Source organism: Charadrius vociferus, unplaced genomic scaffold (assembly GCF_000708025.1).
Source record: "Charadrius vociferus isolate BGI_N301 unplaced genomic scaffold, ASM70802v2 scaffold583, whole genome shotgun sequence".
Taxonomy (NCBI): domain Eukaryota; kingdom Metazoa; phylum Chordata; class Aves; order Charadriiformes; family Charadriidae; genus Charadrius; species Charadrius vociferus.
The window spans coordinates 94,691-102,864 of record NW_009647690.1 but is presented as its reverse complement, the minus strand read 5'-3'; the positions used below and the strand labels follow the sequence as shown (position 1 = coordinate 102,864).

Here is an 8,174-nt window from a genome sequence, read left to right as displayed (position 1 = left end):
TCCTCGTGGCTCTCCTCTGGACACGCTTCAGCAGGTCCGTGTCCTTCTTATGTTGAGGACTCCAGAGCTGAATGCAGTACTCCAGGTGAGGTCTCACGAGAATGGAGTAGAGGGGCAGGATCACCTCCCTTGACCTGCTGGCCACACTTCTTTTGATGCAGCCCAGGATAAAGTCAAAAGCTTGTTGCATCAGAGCTGACCGGCCTGAAGCTATGCTGGTTTTCCATTGGATTTTCTCATTTGCTGGCATCCGTAACTGTATATTTAATTAATATATAAGATGTAGGTAGTATGCTCACATTGGATGCAAAATTCTGGACATTTGGATGCTTCTAATGTTCAATTGTAAGTAGTGTAAAGCACAATAGCTCTAATTAACTGTAAATAAAAACTTCTAAGACAATATTTAAAATGAGTTTGTTCTGAAACCTGCAAGGCTTATGCCAGAGCCTTGATCCTGTGGTGACTGAAGTCCTAATCCATTCACAAGTTCAATGGTTGTTGAGATTGACGTTTAGAAAAAGGAGTAACAAATTTAATATGACAACCTTAGGACAAGCACCAAGAATGCATAAACAGTTAAAAAGCTTTTTTGGGGAGGTGGAAACTGTATTTTTGGGCACAGATTAAAATGAAAATTGTTTGCAACATTGATGTGCTTGTAAATAGCAAATGCCACGATGTGTATTAAAATAACATCTCTGGCAGAATTATAAGTCTATAGAAAAGCACTTCAAAAATAGTTTTTGAAGTATATATCCTAAGCTAATGGCAGACCTTAATTTTTACTTTCTGGAACTTTGCTAGCCTTGGTAATGTATCTTCCCATAAATATTGAAAGAAAAATAAAGTAGTAATTTTTAGAATACAGATCTGTGTGTAAACCTTATAATACTTATTATACAAGCATGTGATTATAGCCTTCACTTTTATTCAGTACAAATTACAGTAATTATGGTATAGATAATTTTAGCATTCGTATCCTTGTCACCTATAACAGCCAGGAAGTACATACACAGGAAGCGTATTTTGTCACATACATGTTTCCAGCTCCTATTCCTAATATAATTATGTTCAGAGCATTCTAAAAGCCTACAGGCTTACCTATGTAGTACTTCCATATCAGCTCTAGTTTGCCACAAGGTACAGAAGTGATTTAAGAAGTAGATCCATAAAGGCTTCATCTGGCCTTTTTTTCTGCAGCACGAGACTTTTGACTGCTGCTATTTTTAAAAGAAATTTTAGGACTTTGCTCAGTACATCGGTCTGCAAATGAACAGGAGAATTTGTTCCCCTAAGGAAAGTGTGGAAAAACATCGCTGCTAACCATATCGTGTACTTCAGTGCAAGTTTGGTTACAGGGAAGTGTATTTATTCCATGCGGACCCTCTGAATTCATAGTTGCTAACCGGGACTGGAGCACCTGAGACACAGCAACCCCCCTGGCGTATTTGCTTCCAGCAATAATTCGCATTTCCCAATCTATTTCTAGTGGGGGAAAATACAGTGTGTGAATTTCTTGTTTCAAAGCTGAATCTGAATGTGGAAGAGCCTTGTGAAAGCTCGGCTTTGGGATTAATTTGTGATTATTGTTGGTTTGGGTGCTAGATTTGTGCAGCAAAGTTTTCTTGGCTTGGTACAGGCAATTCTGCAGAAATACCGTTTCTCTCTGCCTCTCCTCATTCCCCTTTCTCCTTCCTGTGTTTCGGTCAATGATGAGACTTGGGTGGGTTTGGTTTTTTTTTTTTGTCTGTCCTGAGCAGCTAACAAAACCTGTGAGTTTCCAAACAGTTCTGTGGAAAAATGCCATTAGCTTTATAGGTCTTCTGATAAATTCAGCACGAGACAAGATAAACCTGCAGGCAGACATCAAGTGCCAGGTTTCATTGATTGTGCTGTGCAAAAGTCTTGTACGTTAGTAATGTAGAAATTGGAAAAAGAAGGATTTTGAGAGGGCCAAGTCCTTCATCTCATAATTCACACACCATTTGACAGAATAATTGCTTTGATTATTTGATAATTGGATTTTCAAGGCTCTGCTCAATTATCTAGTGAATTTGCGTGATATCAAAATATTCACGTTGTTCTATCAGTAAACTAGTTTAGGTGGATGACAGCTACCTGCAAGAGAGGAACGCCTCTGAGAAGAACCTTTCCCGGAGAGTGTAACTTGAACTTGGTGCTCACTGAGATTCAGCTGTTCCTTAGCTGGTCCTTGACTCTCTTTAGGCTTGGGGAATGCCTTAGGCTGCAACTCTGTGTCTCTGTTTTCTTCCTGCTTAGTGAAAGGCAGAGGGGAGGATTGGAATTTTCGCGAGGTCTTCCTTTTTTTTTTTTAATGATTGCCTTGCTTTGGATGGCTTTAAGACTTGTTCTTCATTAATCATTAGCTGTTATTGACAGTCTTGCTGTCTTCTACGGGTTTTGTGAAGAACAACTTACTCTCACTGTGTTGGTCAGGGATATGCTGCGAGATTAAGTAGACTTTTCAAGTAGAATCCTTTGGTTTCAGTTGATTTTAGGATATGATGACGCAGCTCAAACCCTAGTTTTTGTGAAAATACTGGGGTTAATTTTGAACAAAGAACATGGGTAGTAGCAAAAACTGTCTGGTTCCAACTGTGCTGCCTGTTGCATTTTTTTCTTTACACATATAGACAGTATTACTGACCCAACTACAGATGGGAAGCTATTGTGATAAAGTTTATTCACTGCCTAATCTGGAGGATTATACCAAGCTTCTCTTGAGCCCCACGTGGCAGCTTTTGAGGAGGATATTACAGGATTGTCCTCTCTTTCGAACCACTGAGAGAATGAACAGGGAAATGCAGGTTGCAGATTTTGCAGCACAGTAAGAATATTTAGCGGTTTATTTTGGCATTGCCGTATTAAGCAAATGAGTGACATTATCTAAAGAGGATGGCGGTACAGGCGACTGTTCACTGATGGAGGCCCCATTCAGATAAGACTGATGTATTCTGCAAGAAAGAAAAGCTCCTGAAAAACAGTCTTCTCCTCTCTTTATATGACAACAGTTGTTACACATTTTAATATACGTTTATGGTTTATAGTTTATCTAGAAGTTGATGAAGACTCAAAGATGATATGTATTTTATGCTGAGGTTTTGACCTCGTCATTCATGTTTTTGGGGTGTAAAGGTTAAATTGAAGGTTCCTTGTCTCCGTAGGCCCCATTTGCTTCACTATAGAGAGATCAGTGCCTTCACGTGGCATTTCAGAGCATCCGAGGGGAGTCTCCTTCCTTGAGCTTCTCACTGGAGGATCCTACACGGCTGCCAGGGAGCAGCAAGATCGGGGCTGTTCCACAAGGGAAGACAAGCTGGGAGCTGAGGGTGGCTGCAGCACAGGTCGCAGCGGGGACCTCGGTGGCCAGGGCATGGTCCAACAGAACCTGAGCAGGGCCAGGACAGTGACAGCGTCTGCTCCCGTTGACAGTCGGGGATCGGCCAGCAGAGTGAGGTGACAAGTCAGGTCCAGGGTCCGCCCGAGAGAGGCTGATTACTAGTGAAACATTGAGAGCCGCTAACTGGAACTGCAGTGGTCTGTTGTAAATATCCCCCTTTTTCATATGTTAGGTTGGGTAAATGGTGAATTTGATTTTAAAAACAAACAAACAAACAAAAATCCCCATCAAAACCAACCTTATGGCTAGCATTGTTACAATCTACAAGAGACACTTTTTAAGGGTGTTTTATAAATATTATTTTATCACGTTCCTGCTAATGAGCTTTCAGACTCGATATGGTGAAAATAATACTGTTTCTTAATTAAAAATTGGTTGACTCTAGAAGAAAGAGAGAAAACAAATTCCTCAGACCTGTGCAGCTGATAGTATAGTTTCGAAATGAGTTTCTAAAAGCCTTTGGTTTTGTACTCACAATGAGATCTTCGTGTAAGGCTCTCAGGATATTTTCTTGACTGCTGTAATGTAAATACATTAAAGAAAATAAATCTGGAAAAGTCTTTTACCATCTGTCTCTGCAACACAGAATATACAGAAGGCTCCATCTTACAAGAGAGAATTGTCTATCCCACTGCTGAGCCCAAAGCAGGAAAACCCAAGCAGTAAAATTTATTAGACATCCCTGCATGACAAAAATCAATAAAATACAATCTCTTGTGGCTTAATATGAAAATAAACATAAAGAAGCAGTGGCTCTCAGGAAGAATATTGAGCTGCAGGTATAGAATTGAAAATGTCAACAGGAGAAGACTGAAAGTGGAGGATGTTGTCCAGTTTACTGTCAGAACCGAAGCCAGAAATAATAGTGTGGAGGGCAAGCTGTCTGGCCACGTCTGGAAAACAAAATTCGTTACAGGGATGTTGGTGATGCGAGTGCAAGTGAGATGAAAAAGCACACTTGTCACAGGTGCCAAACTTTGGGAGCCAGTGTTATAACATTCAATTAATTCATGGTTATCTATAAATGGTTATGTTGCTGCGAATGATAAAAAGAATGAAAGCTACAGTTGTGCTTGGCCATTTTTTTCTGTGTTGAGTCCATTATTTTCTATGATACTTAGTTGTAGGTACTGCTGGAGGTCCTGCTGGATATTACTGATACTTTAATGATTTGTGTTGTGCAGTGTGGGCACTCTGAGGCTGTTTGAGTGCACACTCTCTATTTTCTATTAAATAATTTGAATTTCATTCAAACCGCATCTGAACGCTGCATGTCCTAGTCTCCTTATGTCTTTTTTGGGAAAAAAATGCAGCAAAGCTTTAGCAGTAATTTAAATTGCTCACTATACATTCAATTCTAACTCCAATTTTATTTTTAGTTTTGTATCGGGGAATAAGTAAGAATACCTTTACTTTTAAGTTCAGTTTTTGAATATTACCAGTATTGTTAAAGTAATTGCAAGCTATTGTATTGCAGGGCTTTATTTACATATGTAGAGTAGCATCATTTCCATTCTGATTGTACCTGAAAGCTCTTATGTGCTGTAACTCATTGTAAGGATGCTGTAGGAAAAAAAAAAAAAAAAATTATGTGGTCTTTCAGCTTTTCCCATGCTTTCTTGGTTACTAAAACTTGTGTAGGTGGAGCTGCATCACTCGTACACAGACTCAGTGATGCAGTGCTTGTTGGGGACAGAAATGTTATAGCCTTCTAGAAAGCATCTGACAGACAGTAACTGTGAAATTACTGATGTGTAATCCAAACCCAAATACTTGCAATAGTTAAACACATCCCTGTTTTCTCTCCTGCCCTGAATAATGATGTTGGCTTCTATACCGTGGCATTTTAATTTAGTGTGTCTTTGAGTTTCCCATGCGTGTGTGGTGTATACATGGGTCTTGCTTTCTAAGCATTTGTCTTCAAGCGCTTGATCAAGAAATTTTATTATACTTGGAAACAAATATCTATTCTCACCCGCCACCATGACTCTAGGATCTCAAGAGCAGTGCTAAATAGGGTCTTGCTTGTGAAACTGATAGTAACAGGGATGTTTCTGTTCCCCGTAGGTGTTTTTTCTGTCCTGTAGATTCAAAACTCTTTGCCAAGCAAGCTCCTGAAAATGTATCTTCTGTTACATGTAATTGGTTATCCCGTTACTTTAAGCTTTACCTAGTGACAACAGTGATGGCGGGATGAAAATCCCAAATTTGTGTGAGGCTCACTGCTCGTTTTTAATCATGTGATACTCGTTCTATAGTGCTTGTAAGACTGACATAAGCGAAAAGTTGTGTATAACCTACGTGACTATCAATCACTCTCGCTGTTGGAAGGGGGACTAAGTAGTTCCTCTTAAGCTTCCCATTTGCGTACTTGCCCTGCGTTTCGCTGGTTTTATCATTTGAAATGACACAGAAGGCTAGCTACCTTCTTGTCAGCGGTCCAGTTTGTCGTGGGAGTTGCGGCTTTCTATCTATAACAAATCAAACTTGGAGGTGTACTGCGGATTTGTTTGCAGGTGTATTTCTCTGTGACAGCTGTTCTTTAAGACCCTGAGATCTGCCATTAATTTTGAGTGGCGAGAAAGGCATCCAGCTAGTCAGCAGTAGAAATTATTGCTGCTCTTTGATGAGTTTTCATTATTAGCATTTCTCAAAGGCGAGGGTGACTGAAATTTATGGCACCAGTTGGCCACAGGAGACAGGGATGTTTCATAAATGCTGCCAGATGTCACCGAGATGAGCTCGTAGGCAACAAGCAAATCATTTTTTGGAAGAGCTGTTAAAACTGCTATGGTGAGGTCTCCTCTCTGAACCTCTTTCTGTCGCTTAAGCCAAATGGTATTGTGACTTCTCAGTGTGGGATCGAAGTGGCCTGGTAGCCAGTGTGGCATCGGCAGGAACGTGGTGCGGAGTGGGGCCAGGCTGTGTGTAGCCACAGCCAAGGTGGCATCTGCTCCGTCGCCCACCGTGTACCATTGCCCGGAGGCTTCCGCAACCTTGCTGGAAATCCCAGTGGGAAGATAAACAATCAAATCCCAAATCGTTGTTGAAAGCAAAATAAACCCTGCAGAGAGCACCAGAAAATTCCTTTTTACCTTCTTTTTGAGAAGTGGGATTTCAGCCATGCGTTGACGAAGATTGATTAACGAGTTGAGCTTGGAAGACATGACCTTGCAAACCCAGTGGTTGTTGCCATTTCTTTAAAGAAATAACCAAGCTCCGTGGCCTGAGACTATATGGAAAAAAATAATGTTTAGTTTGCAAAATCATGAGCTAAAAGGCAAGAGAGTATGTGTTAAACTTGTCCATAGACTCTCTAGGTCAGCACAAACCCTTGTCTTAGACCATGGTCTGCCACACGGTACTGGTATTTTTCCCCCAGAGAATTCTCTCTTGGGGCAAGGGATAGACAAACAAGGGAGCAAAATCATGGTTGCAAGGACATGGCATGTTACAGTTTTTTCTTGCTTATTTTCCAAATACATGTACGAATAATTTATTTTTTTTTAATTTGTTTTTCACTGGTTTACATGCGAGACAATTACATCCTTTGGACTGGTGTGTACTATTTCTGCACCATCTTATTCTGCCTTCCTACAGTTTGCATAGAGAACTTAATATATTTTTCTTTGCCAGTTTGGGCCAGTTTTCATCCCTTGTTCCTTGGTTGATAATTCTGAGCTATGCAGGCAGTGGTTTATATTTAGAAAGATGCCCTGGCTATATTAGTTTCTGTTTTTCATAAGATAGATTAAAATCCCTAAACTGCATAATTTTATAGAGCTGTGAAAGGTTTGCATGAACTTTGATACTTCCTAGCGCTCATTTTTATAGTTATCCTGTATTTAAATGCTGTTGTACTGCTTATAATGAACAAAGCGATGAAGTAATTTGTCAAACACTATATTGACCATCGTTTATGGCTCTATTTCAGTATGTTATTATTCTGACTAGTCTGGAAATTGCTTTAAGGAAAAGAAAAACACCTCTGTAACGCAAGGTAACTTCTTTGGCTGCAGTTAATTTGATTTTTCTCAATAGCAGGAGGCAGACTAAATGGAGTTAAAATAATGCGATAAACAGTGGCCTCCACATCTTGCCAGAGCTCCAAAAATGTGTATTGAGTCTAGGTCAGCCTGCTTGTTTAAAGGAGAAACTTGGATATGAGGACTCTCTGACCTTTTTGATAATTGTGGATGATTGTTTGATATGCCAGTGGGCACGATTAGAAGACAGTGAGGCACAGTTCGTGAAATGCAAAAGAGAAATCTTTGGTGTACAGTGCTACTTGGTAATTTTGCATCATCAGAGGGAGGTTTCAGGGAAGTTCACAGGAGGTGGATGTCTTTTTTTGTGTTCTTATCCCTCTTCAGTGGCGGATGAAGTTGGAATGTTCCTTGGAGAAGAAATTAGGGCTGTCTGAGGAAGGTAGCTGGCGAGCACGCCAGGAAGATCTTAAAAGTTCAGAGAGAGACCCAGAATTAGACAGCAGAGCTATGAGAACTTGTGCATCCTGAGAAGGTGCCCATGTATTGGTGAATCCAGAGAAGATGAGCTGTGGGGGTTAGTCACAGCATCCAGACTTTGAGAGGACTCACAACAGAACTGCGTATGTATTTATGGGAGGAGACGTAAGTGCTTGTGCTTCTTGGCATGTCTGGGTGCCAGTATGGCAGGGGAATGGTGTAGGGGAGGTACATATTCATATACGGGGGATGCTCTGGAGAGATAAGTAGGAAAAAGGCAAGGA

The 8,174-nt window shown here is 40.5% G+C and overlaps 1 protein-coding gene across 1 annotated transcript in view; it reads left to right on the top strand.

Moving 5' to 3' along the window:
* The window catches only part of KIF16B (kinesin family member 16B), a 126,302-nt gene that overhangs the window by 92,929 nt on the left and 25,199 nt on the right, over positions 1-8,174 (top strand). The gene's annotated exons all lie outside the window — the stretch shown is intronic.